Below are 15,219 nucleotides of genomic sequence, written 5' to 3'. Positions count from 1 at the left end.
TTAACTAATGAGACAGATGCTGGCTGGACTGATCCTTTCACTTAGTGACATTATTAGTAAATCCAATGCTCTTGAAAAATAATCATTACTACGTAATCAGAACTATAAAATTGTTGTTAGTTTTTGAACCACCTGACAATATAAGGAATGATATTCAGTACACTATAAAAGAAGGAAGAAAATTAATCTATATTAATCTATATCAAGATGTTCTTGGATGTGTTATTTAAAATAGTGAAAAGTTAGAAAGCACCTAAGAATCCATCAAAGAAAAATTATGAAAACTAGGATACTGGAACATGATAATTAAAAACATATCCAGTGTGGGGGGGAACAATTAATTTAAGTGGCATAAAGAAAGAATTGTCTTTATTGAATTCCTTTATTTGTAAAGTTGCTTTATTTAAGAAAAGGGTGTTTTCCTAGTGTTGTGAGTCAGTGAGAGAATGTCACAAGTCAAAAATGAAAAGCTTCTTTAACTTTGCAAAGAATAACTTGCTATTTCATCTTTGTCCATGAGTCTTTCTACTACAAAACAGGAAATGGGTCTGACCTGACCGACTTTCACAGTAACTCTGATTGTTGCCCTTGTGCTCTTTTAAGGAGTTATCAAGTGAGATGTTACAGGATTTATCCAATTTCTTCTAAATGCTGAGGTTCCTCTGATTTTTAAATTCCTTTATTTCAAGGCCTTAGGATTGAGGGTAAAACTTCTCTAACTTCCGAGATCTTGAAATTCTCAGATGTTAGAAGGGAGAAGGGTGGTTTGATAAATAATACTTATGACTTGACATTTAGATGAAATAAAAGCTTTTTTTTCCCTATTTCTAAAGAAAAAAGAGAAATATCAAAATGATAAAATTATATTCTCTTTCATCAATCTTAAAAACTACACTATCATTTTTAATTAAGATTTATTTTATAGTATTTCTTTTGTTTAGAATTCAATCTGCTAGATTCCACCACTGAATTGAAGGAAGTGCTATGCTAATAAACAAGCCCAGGACAGCATGGCTTTTCTAAATAGCAACAAAAAGCTTTTTTTTGTTTGTTTGTTTTAATGTATTTGGTACAGGGTCTCACTACACAGCTCGGACTCCTAGTAATCCCTCCTGTTTCAGCCTCCCCAGTGCTGGGATTACAGGTGTGCACCACCATGCCTGGTCTTGGTGGCTGGCTCAGGACGCTTGGGGCACTCAGGGCCACCTCGGCATGCAGTACCAGGCTCGAACCCAGGTCCTTGCACTTGCCTAGGCAGGGGTTTTATACCCCTGAGCTATCTCCACAGCCCTAAAAAGCCTTTTAACATGTAAGTAGTCTTATCACTAAGTCCCATAAATTACCTTTCACTTGGAGAAATTCCCACAAAATTGTAAAGATGGTATCAAAAAACCAATGTAAGTCAGGTCAGCAACTTCAGTGATTTTGCAGGACAAATGTATACGAAGTACACCAAAGCCTCATTAAAAGTTCCTCTCTGAACTTCTACCCAAGTGATAATCAGCACCAGGATCATCTCCTCCTTTCTTTTGATATACATTACCATATTTGAAAAGATACAATCCAATTTGGTGAGTTTAAAAAACAAAAATTCAAGAAATATGGCTTCAAATGACAGCTCTAAAATCAAAGCTGTAAATTTGAGATATATCATTTCCCTGCAAGTGCTACTTTCTACCAATTTAGATCTAACCTTTTTTGCTACAGGATGTATTTTATGTCAAGCTTCATTTAAAAAATAACAATAACAATTTCTAAGGAAAATATAATAAATCTTTAAAAGAATCTAAGTTTGTGCATGATCTATACCAAAGTATGCTGAGTCTAAATGCCATAGGCCTAGCTGCTTAAATTAATGTTATGTAATTCCTAATTAATATGAGTATCTAAATAACAGTCATTTTCCTCCACCCTGATGTGGTCTTGTTACAAGCCTTTAAAAAAAATCACATTATCCAATAGAGTAGGAACCAACTCAACTTTAATCTGAATTTCCTACTGTTATACATCAATGACCCTGATCTTTTATTATACTCTTGTAGACACTTTCCTCATTAGAATTCCTCTCATCCTCGTCCACTTTACCAGCCTTTGTCTCTTGCCTCTTTCATACATTGTCTCTCCCAATTATCTGCTAACCAATCTTCCAACCTGCCATCACTTAAACAACTTTTTTTTTTTTTTTTTTTTTTAGTACCAGGGATTGAACTCAGAACCCTGTGCACCAAAGGACCCTGTGCTTGCCAGGCAAGCACTTATTCTTTTTCTTTTTCTTTTTTCATTTTTTTTTTTTTGCAGAACTGGGGATTGAACTCAGGCCCTTGCGCTTGCCAGGCAAGCGCTTATTCTACTGAATAAGATGTTTCTCTATAGATGTTTCTCAGGTAACTCGAAACAAGGGCAACAGTTCAGCTATCAGAGTTAACTAATTAAACTAATAGACTTTCCTTGGACCAGTCACTGGGCACTACTATACTCATGTGACACACCTTTCTAAGTACTTCTAAGTACTTTCTGATGCCAATAAATGTTCACTTTGTGAATGACCACTTTTGCCAACACCCAGAGAAGCTCAATTTCTATACACAAAGTACAACAGGACACAATTCATAAAGAATCATTTAATAAATTTTTATTCATAAAGTCATTGAAGATATACTCAGATCTCTCAATCCAGAACTTTTGGTGTTCATTTCAGAAACATTCCCTCCATTTCTGTGACGACTGAACCATCGCACCTTCATTCCTGTTGTTCCCTTTTCCCTTGATATTGCTGAACATAAAGAAAACTCACCAGATATCAGTATCATGCTATGAAAATACGCTTTCAACAGCATGAAGGAGGCAGCAGCAAGAATTTGGCTTTTCTGCCCTTTCCCCTTTTGCCTTACACTTCCATTTTTAATTATTTAATTTACTGAGCATCTATGCCAACATGAAGCTAAAGGTAAAATATTATTTCTATTGTAAAGATAAAATGCTGGCAGCCTCATTTCAGTGATTCTTTATAAAAAAAAAGGGAAACTCCGAAAAACTGCCCAAGATGGCTAACTATTTTTACATCATTATTTAGTGTCCAACAGTTGAGAAATTGAGCTAGGGGTGTATGTAGTTCAGTGGTATGACCCTTCTCTAACAGGTGTAAGCCATGGGTTGAATACCTAGAAAAACAAAAGGTTAAAAAAAATGTTTCACAAAGAAATATCACTTAAAAAGAAATAGGATTACAAAGTTGATTAAGGTACACATCAGGTGAGGCTGGGGATATAGCTCAGTGGCACAGCACTTGCCTGCCAAGCACAAGGTCCTGAGTTAAATTTCCAGTGCCAAAAAATAAAAGTTTAAATAAAAGATATACGCCAGGCATAAATCACTAGGCTTTTGACACTGGGATTCACCATTAAATAGGTTAGGGTATTCCTACCTGCATGCTTGCTTACCTAAGCAAACCATATTTATTCAGTAAGAACCTAAAAATAATAAAAATGTACAATAAATGATCTGACCACCTCCAGTACATCTTCTACCACCTCCAACACCATTCTTCTTTTTCATTGAGAATGACAGGAATCAACTGGAATTAACTTAAAGATGTACTCAAAATGTCTAGATAAAGGTGAAGAGAGGGACTGGAGGAGATAAAACAAGGAAAAGGGCAACATACATAAAATAATGTAATCAGAAACCTCTGAATATCACTGGGGATAAAAATGAACATGTAAGGAGTTACTTTTGGAGAAAAGAGGCAGTGTTAACCAAACAGCAGCTGAAAGCAGAACATTAATGGAAGTCTTAAGTCAACAGTCCTGGGTATACAACATTTCTACATTACAAAATCTCAAGCAAATACTATTTCAAAAGATACAATACTACAAAGAGAGAGATAGCAGGCTAATTTTAATCCAAATAGCCCTTAAGGATCATAATATCAATTATATTGAAAAAATGTACAGGATGCTCTTATTTTTCCTCAATCTAAAACGAACAAGGAGAATTACTTACAAGCAACTTTAAAAAGTCAATTCAGGAAACTACTTGGATTGGGTGTATCTCAGTGGTACAGAATGTGCTTAGGATGAAGCCCTAAATATTGAATCTCCAGCACAAAAGAGAGAGAAAGGGGGGAGAGATAGAGGGAAGGAGGGAGAGAAAGAGAGACCTGTTAGTAAAGAGAATCTTGCCTCTAAAGTCAAAACTTGTTTTTTGTATAGTTCATAAACTTTTCACAAACATTTCAGAAACTTAACAGCTGATCATTTTCATTTACTGTAAGTTAGATTCTATAAGTGTAAGAATCATTGTCCAAAATTATAATAAGCAAAGGAATCCCCAGGGCTGTGGGACTGCAGCAACAACCATATTCTATTTCTGCAGAACCCACTGAGGAATGACAGTAATTCCTTTGATTGTGTCTTTCTTCTGTCATCTATACTTCAAAGACTTTTTTTAAGATTTAAAATAAACAAAAAGTGAAAGCAACCCATAGAGATTCTCTAAAGTATCCAGATGATATTCAAGCTTAATTTCCACTTCAGTATCTCATTAACTTCAAAAAAGGAAAACAGCCTAAAGTCATTTCTAAAGGCACCACAGAATAAACTCTGGATGAACTCAAATTCACACCTCAGATACAGACATACTTAAATTCCAAAACAGAAGGTAGATCCTTTGCCTCTCATTTTTCAAAGCCACTGTGCATCCACCAACAGAAAGGTCATCCCAGAAGCTCTGACTTGCAGCAGTTCCCCACGTTCATGATGTCCTATACCTAACTTTTGGCAAGGAACAAATGAATCAAACTTCTGTAACAGGTGTTCCCTATAGGATATTAGCTTGGCAAAGATCAACCAAAGTGCCACAATGTCCACGTCCATAACGTCAACTAAGACATTTCTTACTAAGTGCCCTTACCTACTTGAGTTTCTCCCTTTGGAAACATGCTGGGATGACTTGTATCTTGCTGTGTGATTAATAAGATTCCTTGTTCTTGCAGCCAATGGCCTTACTACCAGGTGAACTGCACTAGTACTAGAAATACTAATTTTACTTCAGATCCACCCTATTTATTATGTTGCTGCTACTTGTCACTATTACATCTATGCTGCTGTGTTAGGTGAGGCCGCGAGAGACAGGCATCCCTTCCAAACCCCAGAGGCAAGAGGGCTTGCTCATTAGACTGGGTCAGCTCTCCTATCTCGGCAGCTTTCTTCCCTACCCTGGCAATGTAGGTTTGATCACATCCCCAGAACCTGCCTACACCCCTTGTGCCTCCGCTTCAAAGATCATACTTCAGTCCCACCATCCCAGGGTAGTTACAAATGAGGCACCTAGCTTAGAGGGAAACCTGTGCTTGGGTGACTCTGAACAGCCAAGAAGAAAACTAATGTCTACTGCAGTCCTAGACAAATGAAACTTGTTTGCAATTCTAGAAAATAACTCCATAGCAAATTGTTCTATCGTGTTATTATCTGTTAGACCTGTGGCCCTGTTTAGGAATTTATAAAGCTCGCACTTTAGAAAGTATGTATTTCTTCCAAAATTTGAGGAGTTGTTGATACAGGTCATAGGATAGCATCTGGTTTACAGTTGTATGGAACCACAGAGAATGTCTAAAAGTGTCCTTTGTGTAACTTTTAGTTAGTTAGAACTTCAATGCACAAGATGCTTCACAGATTTATTTACAACCTTGACTCCAGCAAAAATAAACTACATTAGCATAATGGTTTCTTTTTGTTACAAATGAAAAGAAATTCTTATTTCCATGTTAATGACTTCACATTAATATCACTACCAGAAAATAGCTGTTTTGTTTTGGATTTTGGCACACTAGATCTATATTGACCAAGCCAGGACTTAGCCTTATAATTATCTAAATTTAATCTTAGAGACCTAACCAAAACGTGATATAGCCTAACGTGTTTATTAACTACTCCTCAATTGCCATTCATAAAGTCTCCACAACTTACTATTACCAAGAGGATGTGCTACACTTTGCTTCAAATGGGAATTAAAAGGGCTGGCCAAATAGCTCAGCAGATCAAAGCACCTGCAAGCAGGCACAGGGGCTGGGAGTATGATCCCTGGGCCTGCCATGCTGGGCCTGCCCCCAGGGTGTGTTGAGACAGTCACTGAGACTGGTGTGGTGTCATGCGCCTATAATCTCAGCTCTTGGGAGGCTGTAAACAGGCAGATCACTATGAGTCTGATCTAGTAGTGAGACCCTGAACACCCTGTAGACCTTTCCTAAAATACAAAAAGAAAAAAAGAAAAGAGGGAATTAAAAAGTAATTCTTGCCAAGCATGGTGCCGTGTGCACCTATAATCCCAGGACTGGAGAGGCTGAGGCACAAGGATTGTTGTGAGTCTGAGGCCAGCTTGGGCTACACTGAACTCAAGGCCATCTTGAACTGCATAGTGAAACTCTGTTTCAAAAAGATAAATAAATATAATAAAATGATTTTTTAAACATAGTTCTTTTGACATTTCTCCAAAGATACCCAAATAGCTAATAAGTGCACAAAGAGATAACCAGCATCACTAATAAAGAAAATGCAAAACAAAATTACAATGAGACAATGAGATACCCCCTCAGACCCATTAGGATGGCTAGTACCAAACAACCAGAAAACAGTAAGTATTGACAAGGATTCAGAAAAACTAAAGCTATTATACACTGTTGGTGGGAATGGAAAATGGTACAGACACTAAGGAAAACAGTATAGCAACTCCTCAAAAAAAATTAAAAATAGAATTAGCATACCATCCAGCTATTCCACTTCTACCCAAAACAACTGAACAAAATCTCAAAGAGATACCTGTACACTCGTAGTCATAACAACATTATTCACAACAGCTAAAACATGACAGTGACTCAAATGTCCATTAACAAGTGAATGAATACACAAACGGTGAGAGGTATAGACAACAGATTATCCAACAGCCTTTAAAAAGGAAGAAAATTCTGACATGTGCTACAACATAAATGAACCTGCACAACATTATGCTCAATGAAATAAACTAGTCTCGGGGCCGGGGAGATGGCTCGTGGAATAAGCGCTTCCCTGGCAAGCACAAGGGCCTGAGTTCAATCCCCGGTTCCTCAAAAAAAAAAAAAAAGAAATAAACTAGTCTCAAAAAAAGACAAACACTATACAGTAAGTACTACCACTATATGAGGTACTTAGAATAACAAAAATCATATGGAAATGGTGGTTGCCAGGAACAGAGGAGAGGATAAAGTGTGAAATTATTATATAATGGATATATGTTCAGCTTTCCAAAATCAACATCTACAAAAATGGATGGTGATGATTATCTCACAATATTAAGAGTATACTTAGTACTTCTGAACAGTATACTTCAAAATGATAAAATGAAAATAATAAAAACTTTTTAAAAAGAAGCCTGTGTAAAATTAAAGTACTTTAGACTGGAGAGATAGCTTAGCAGTCTAAGCGCCTGCCTGGCAAGTGCAAGGGCCCAGGTTCCATCCCCAGTACCACATGCTATTGTGGTGCCTCATACCTGTAATCGCAGCAATGGGGAGCTGAGACAGGAGGATCACTATGAGTCTGAGATGCATAGCGAGACTCTGTACCAAATAAATAAATAGATTTTAAAAATAAAATTGATGTACTTAATTTCAAATAATTATATTGAAGCAATGGCACATACCTATAATCCCAGCATTCTGGGTGGCTCAGGCAGGAGGATAATAAATTCAAGACAGCCCTCAGGGTGGGCTGAGCTGACAAATAAATAAATAAATGAATAAATAAATAAAAATCCACCCTGAAGTCTCACTGCATTGAGAGTTTGGCTGAAAGCTGATGGGATTTTTGGGAAGTACCTGATAATAAGGGCACTAACCTCACCAATGGATTAACACAGTGTTCAGTTCATAAGGGAAATGGGTATTATGAGGGAGGGCCTAGGTGAAGAGAGTAGGGCATGAGGTGAGACATTGGGGTGAGATATTTTATCCCTAGCCCCTTCCTCCCTAGGTGTTTTTCTGTCACAAGAGAGCAGCTTTCTTCTGCCCTATCTTTCACCACTATGTTTCTGCCTCACTACTGTCCTATAGGCAAGGACCTAGCTGACCATGGACTAATGCCTTTGAAACTATGAGTCCAAATGAGCCTCTCCTCCTTTAAGCTTTTTATCTCAGCTATTTTTGTCATCAAAAGTTAACACACCAAACATACACATTAAACATTTAAGAAAAGAGGGTTTTAAACAATCAGAAAGAAAGCAGAAACAAGCCAATTCTCAGAAGGGATTTTTTTTTTGGCGGGGGAGCTGGCTCAGGATGCCATAAGGGCAGGTCTGGTAAGGCATGAGGATCTAGAGATTGAACCACAGAATCCTGAGCCTGACTGCTTTGCTTAAGCAGGCACTTAAACAACCGAGCTAATGGGCAGGCCCCCATGCCAATTCTTAGACATGGTAAAAATTAAAAAATGAAAAAAAAAAACAGGCTTTTATTTACACAATCACAAAAGAAGAGGAAGAAAAGGGAAAGATATCTAAGTAAACCAATGTGGACAGTCAAGAAACTCTCTGAAACACCCAAATTTTAAAAAGATGAGTTCAAAAGACAGAATTATAAAAAATTACCTTGTTAAAGCAAATGATGCAAAATTGGAAAATACTTATAAAAAGATTATCTGAAGGGCCTAAAATGAGATAAGCTCTTAAAAAATATGAAGGAAACTAGTAAGAGGTCTTCTGAGGTATATAAAAAGGAAGCGTTTTAAAAAAACAGCAAGAGGGATAACAAAGCTGGAATAGAAACAAAAAATAAGGTAAAGAGCAATAAGAAATAAGATGGGAAAGATGACCCAAAGATAGTTGGAGAACCCACAGGCTTTCAGAGCAGGGCAGACCCATGCTATGACTTACACTTCAATAGCATCATCTGGCTACTGTAGAAAAGAGGCTACGGAGGGATAAGCACCTAGCTGGGATCCTTGCTGGGTGAGGACAGAGAGGCTCAGAGAACTGAACAATATACGGATGTGTTGTTCATCCTAATAATTTTTTACAGCTTATGAACAAGAGCAGTGCCAGAAGCCTAGGGATAAACGCTTCCTCAATGAAGGAAAGAAAAGATGGATTTAAAAAACTAGGAGCTAAAAGGAGTCCACTACGAACAAAAGCAGCCCAGATGGTTTTATTTCTTCTAAAGAAAGTTTAGCTATTTCCATTTTTTCATATTCCTTTCCAGTCCTTATTTGTATGCATGCCAGTTTTTTTGGGGGGGTCATAATTAGAACATAGACATATTTCTACTGTCTAACTATTTTTATTTCACCATATTATAACTTCTTTATTTTAAGATTCTGACATAAGTTTTTTAATTACAAACAAAAGGAAATGTGATAAGCTTGTAGAGAGGGCATACAATTTTTAGGATTTTATTTTTATTTTTGGATAGGGTCTTACTATGTAATTCAGGCTCACTTTGAGCTCAGTATGTAGCCCACGCTGGCCTAGAACTCATGGTGATTCTCCTGCTTCAACTTTCCAAGTGCTGGGATTACAGACATGCTCTACCATACCCAGACAGGATATTTCTGCTTATTTCCTGAATAGTATTCACTATAGTACTAAGAATATAAATCTAATACATGTAAGTTTAGTGTGGTGACAAATTATGCCAGGAAGATTATGAAACAAAACATTTATCAGATACAAAGAACATATTAATGAAAACAGAATGTTAGATATTCTAGAATACTTTCACAAAGATGGATACTAGAGCTATTTTTGCCCTACAAATTCTAGAGAAGAGCTTAATTTCTTAGGTATAAGAAAATAGCAAACTAGTGATGACAGAATATAAATGTAACAAAAGGAAAAAAATCTTTGTAGCTAGTTGATATTCTCTAGTTTTGATCATATTCCTTTATCATAGTCTTCAAAGAACACATCTTCTTATCACCTTTCCAAAGGAAAAACATATGTTACATCTTCTACATTTCCTTAAGCCATTAGTTTACAACTGACCTTGAACATACACTGTCTTCTTTCTCCTTCCAGAGTAGCAAATGACATTTCAGTTTTACACTGCTATGGCTCAACCATGCAAGTCAATACTGGTCTTACATGTCAAGAATAGAAAAATAATTATTGAAATTGAAAAACAATACAACAGAGTTCTTAGTAAGACTGCTATATAGTATTAAGTTCACACTTTTGAAGCCTTATTTCCATCTCTCTCGCTCCCTCTCCCTCTTGCTCTCTTTTTCTCCCATACCAGTCACGTAACACGATGGATACACATTAAAAAATTAAAAAGTGGGCTGGTGAGATAGCTCAGTGGTCTAAAGTGCCTATTTAGACAAGCTTAGGCAAGTGCAGGGAACCACAGCTTGATCCTTGGCACAACGTGCCATGCCAGCCCCACCCTCAAGGTGGGTTGAGCCAGCCACACACACACACACACACACACACACACACACACACACACACACACACACTAATTAAAAAGCAAAATAATAGCTGCTGTATTAGAGCTTAGTTGAAGGCTTTTTTTAAAAAAACTTCTTGGGGGCCTGCCCCTTAGCTCAGTTCTTTAAGAGACTGCTTCAACAAAGCAGTCAGGCTCAGGTTGCTGTGGTTCGATCCCCACAACTCAAGCCAGCCAAAGCTGCCCTGAAGGCATTCGGAGCAAAAAACCCAAACCAAACCAAACCAAACAAACTTCTAGCATTTGAAACAGTACGATTTGGTTGCTGCTAACATTTAGCTGCTAATAAAATTATAGGAAAGGTTGGATGAAGCAGATTTTATAGTGACCCCTAAGGAATGAGTCCCAGAATCTACACAGATCTGACCTCCAAGAGATCTTTCATTACTGCCATTATCAGAGAGCTTAGGAAACAAGGCAGCTCTATGAGCCAACTTTTGGCTACTGCATCACAACTGCCTAGCCACAGACCAGGAATTTTTTTTTATTGAGAAATAAATATGAATGAGACAGTTTCACAGCTGATTAATAGGACAGTTTTGATAATCAATATGTTGTACATTGTTATCTTCTTAGTGGTTATCCATAGTACAAGAATCAGACAGGATATTCTGTCCAAATACTATTAGTACACCTCTTTCTTCTCATTGAATTAAGCAAAAGTAGCTGTAAATTTATCCTATTTTGTATATATAAATACAAAATGATCTTTCCTTTGTATCTTTTTCCTCACACCGATTGACTGCTCTGAGAACAAGGGTTTTAGCTTCAAATACAGTGGCAGCCAGCATTGGTGTTCTGGAGAACACAGTCCAGGGCTGCAACCTGAGACAAGACCCAGCAGCAAGCACCAAGCCCTGGGTAGCACCAGCAAAATGGCCAAATATGTCTTACCACCCTTCCCCCACAGCTCAGCTCCAAATTAAGTCTCATGGAAGAAAATATGATTAGGAAATTGGAATCTCTGCAGGAACTCTAGATGTCCCTAGATGGTACTTTTTACTTCCCAGTACCTGTAATGCAGGAAGGTGCACTAGGAAGAGGCCAAAACAGATGCTGAATAGGCCTCTACTACATCATGTATGCCATAGCCATAGCCAAGAAAAATGGCAATAAATAATGTAAAATCCATCATAAAATTTTATCTAAAATATTTTCAAAGACTACAAATGAAAGAGAAATAGGAAGCAATGAGAATAGTCTAATGGGCTTCATGCCTAGAGGCAAGCAAAGAGGGCCAGGAATTTAGTTTCTGCAGTTCAATGAAAATTAAGTTCTCAGCATATCCCTTGGTTGCATTAACAGTCCTCCCACGAAGCAAGCCTTAAATGCTGCAATAATTCCTTGATCTCTTGAATGTGTCAGAGGTGATGGTGAAGAGAGAACCACCACTTTGAATTGGGGATGAAGATCATCAATAAAAGGAACATATGCAGGAGCATTATCAATAAGAAGCATAGCCTAGAGCGTTATGCTGTTCTCCACATAGTACTTCTCCATTTCTTTGGCATGAAATTGACAAGGGTGCCTTGAAGCAGGAGTTCTTCCTATCCCTATACGACCCCTAGCAGCGCATTTTTATTGATTTACTTGAAAGCCCTGTGATTGTCACTGTGCCAGACAATAACGGGCTCTAACTTGCAGCCTGAAACACTGCCTCAAAGTAAGACTGTTGTACTGTCTCTAAAAGTCTTGATACCTTACACTGACTTAGCCTCCTTATGGATAAAACAGGGAATTTTCATCCATACTGAAGATTTGCTCCGGCAAGTGATTTTCCAATACAATCAGCTTATGTAGTTTCCAAAAATTTCTCATCTGCCTTCACATCAACACTCACAGATTTGCCACTCACTTCTCATATTATGTAATTAATAATAATTCTTGAAACATCTAAAGTACTCAGAGTGAGCAATAAATTCAGCACTATGGCCAGATCTGCCTTTCTTTCAATATTACAAATAATTTTTTGCTCTGGTCATGATCCTCACAGTGCTGAGACAGATATACTTCAGTGTCGGGTCTTTAATTCAGGTCATTAGAAGTTTCTCTTTACCTTCTTCAATTTCTCTTAGTGTCCTTGCCTTCGATGAAGTAGATCCTTTAATACCTTCTGTACTTTGTTCTTGCTCCTCACAAGTCTGTGACCATAGAACAAGGAGACATGCCTGCCTAGGGATGTCTCCTAGGCAGAATAGCCCTCACTGACAACAAATATCACACACACACACACACACACACACACACACACACATTTTTTTTTTTTCTTTCCCTTCCTGGTTTTTTGAAACAAGGTCTCCTTATGTAGTTCAGGTGGCTCTGAGCTCACTTTGTATCCTAGGCTTTTCTTTTTTTTTTTCTTTTTCTTTTGTCTTACATTTTATTTAAATAACCTCCAGTGAGAACAGAACAGACCAATTATTACCACTTCTTCATAATACCAATGAGCCAAGCCAGGGAGGGCAAGCACACCTGCAGCCAGCTGCCAGCCAGTGTGACGGGTGGGATCTCAAGGAAGGTGGCCCCGGCCCCGGCCCGCTGCTGGAGGAGTATCCACGGTGGAGCGAAGGTTCTTGATGGTCTCATCAACGGACACGATCAGGCACGCAGCCTCAGAGGCTGCTGTGAGGGCATTGATCCGCACCATAGCTGGCTCCCACACAAAAGCCTCGAAGTTGTCAGTAATGTCCTCGTTGATGTCCACCCCATACCACATGCCGCCCTGGGCATGCCGAGCCCGTAGTTTGTTCAGGATGTTTGTAGCATCAAAGCCAGCATTGTCACATAGCTGGCGTGGGATAATCTCCAAGGCCTTAGCATATGCCCCAATCAGAAGCTGCTGTTTTCCTGGGATAGTCCTTGAGTAATCCCGAAGGTACTTAGAGAGCTCCATCTCGATGGCTCCACCTCCAGCCACCACTGAATCATTCTTGATGGCCCTCCTGACAATCATGATGGCGTCATGCAGAGACCGCTCTGTCTCCTCCATGAACTGCTCAGCTCCGCCGCGGAGGATGAAGGTGCAAGTCTTAGCCTTGGGGCAGCCAGTGAAGAAATTGTACCTTTCACCTCCAATCTGGGTCTCTTCGAACAGCTGGCAGTGGCCCAGCACATCTGCTGATAGAGCATTCACGCTGGTCTGGATTGAGCCTCCACAGGCCATCATTGTCCTCTTCAAATCCTCCTCAGGCACACGGCCGGCGCAGAACATGTCCCTATCAGCGAAGTACTGGGTGGCCACATCCCCAATTGGGAGTTTGGACAAAACAACTTTGGCTCCGGAATTATAGATCTTCTCTAACTTGTCATACAGAATGTTCCACTCAGCATCAACAATTGCCTGATAATCCTCTACTGTGTGGACTCTGATTTCAGCATTGTCTTTTTCAGCTTTCAGCTCAAGTTCAACATTTAACAAGGCAATCGTGGGGCTATTGTACTTTTTAGGTTGCATTTCAAATCCAGCGTAAGAGAAAGTCTTCTTGAATGCAACACCAGCCACCAGCCGAGACTCCTCAGCATCTTGAGATTTGGCGATGTCCACTAAAGTCTTTGCTGCAGGATGGACGACATCGAGAAGTTTCAAAATTGTGGCCCCATCATTAGAAATTGTTGCTTTGCCTCGGCCATCTACAATAAGCTTGTCCATGCCACGGGGACCTAGGGTGGTTCCTACAGCCTCGGCAACCACCTGGCAGGCACTGATATTACTCACAAGCTGAGGATGCCTTGGGAGCTGTCAGTTCCCTCTTTCAACAGTATAACTGGTGTGGGCATCATTTTGGCAACTTCTTCAGGGGCTCGCTACTCCGTTCTCCGTGTTCCGGCCGCCTCCTAGGCTTTTCTTGAACTTGTGGCAATCCTCCTGCCTTTGTCTCTTGGATTACAGGCCAGCAAGCCTGGGTACTAATTATATTCTTTATAACTGTTATAAATAATTAGAAATCAGGAACAAAAAGTAAATTTAAAAATCATTTAGAAAACAAATAATGCACTAGAAATAACTCACAGGGAAGCAATCAAAACATGAAATATTGGGATTGAATGTACTATATAACAAACCTAGGAAATATGCAACTAAAAAGAGGGGAACTCAATGAAATAAAGATGGCCATTTGCACCACTTTGGGAAAATATTGTTTTTGAGGTTCCAAGCAGTACACTAAATCAAGAAAAAAAATTAAAAAGAACCGTCAACATTGACTCTTTTGTGTGAGAAACTGAAGGTGTAAATAAGGGCCAAATGTATAATACATATTGTTACATAGGAAGAAAATGTTCAAATGGGAAGGGGAACTAGGGAGGGACAAGAGAGAAAGGGAGGAAAGGAAAATTTAAAAATGAGAAAAGAAGGAAAAAATGGAAACAAAGCTTTTATAAAGAAGGGGGGGAATAAGAGTCGAAAGGAGGATGGGGAATAGGAAAATAAGAATCAAGTTATATCATGTACATAATGATAGATAGATCATCTATCTATAGATAGATAATGATAGATCTCACATAATGAATTGAGATCATTATGTACCAACACATAAAATGTATCAATAAACTTAATTAAAATATAGCAAAAAGAAATGTCAAACTTGTCATTATTTGAATTCTATCATTATACTTATTTTAAAAATCTAAGAGAGAGTCAGGCATGGAGGCTCATGCCTATAATCCCAGCACTGAGGGAGGACAAGAGCCACAAGTTTGTGGCCAGCCTGAACTACATAGTGAAAACCTGTCTCAAAAATAAAAATAAA

The 15,219-nt window shown here is 38.5% G+C and overlaps 1 protein-coding gene and 1 pseudogene across 6 annotated transcripts in view; both read right to left on the bottom strand.

Annotated features, from left to right (window-relative positions):
- Positions 1–15,219, bottom strand: part of Frmd5 (FERM domain containing 5) — a 362,213-nt gene that overhangs the window by 256,673 nt on the left and 90,321 nt on the right. The window lies entirely within an intron of this gene.
- On the bottom strand, positions 12,856–14,137 carry LOC105741535 (annotated as a pseudogene).

Source organism: Octodon degus, unplaced genomic scaffold (genome assembly GCF_000260255.1).
Source record: "Octodon degus isolate 3935 unplaced genomic scaffold, OctDeg1.0 scaffold00002, whole genome shotgun sequence".
Classification (NCBI taxonomy): Eukaryota; Metazoa; Chordata; class Mammalia; order Rodentia; family Octodontidae; genus Octodon; species Octodon degus.
Note: the sequence above shows the minus strand (reverse complement) of the source record. Positions and strands in the feature narration are given on the sequence as shown.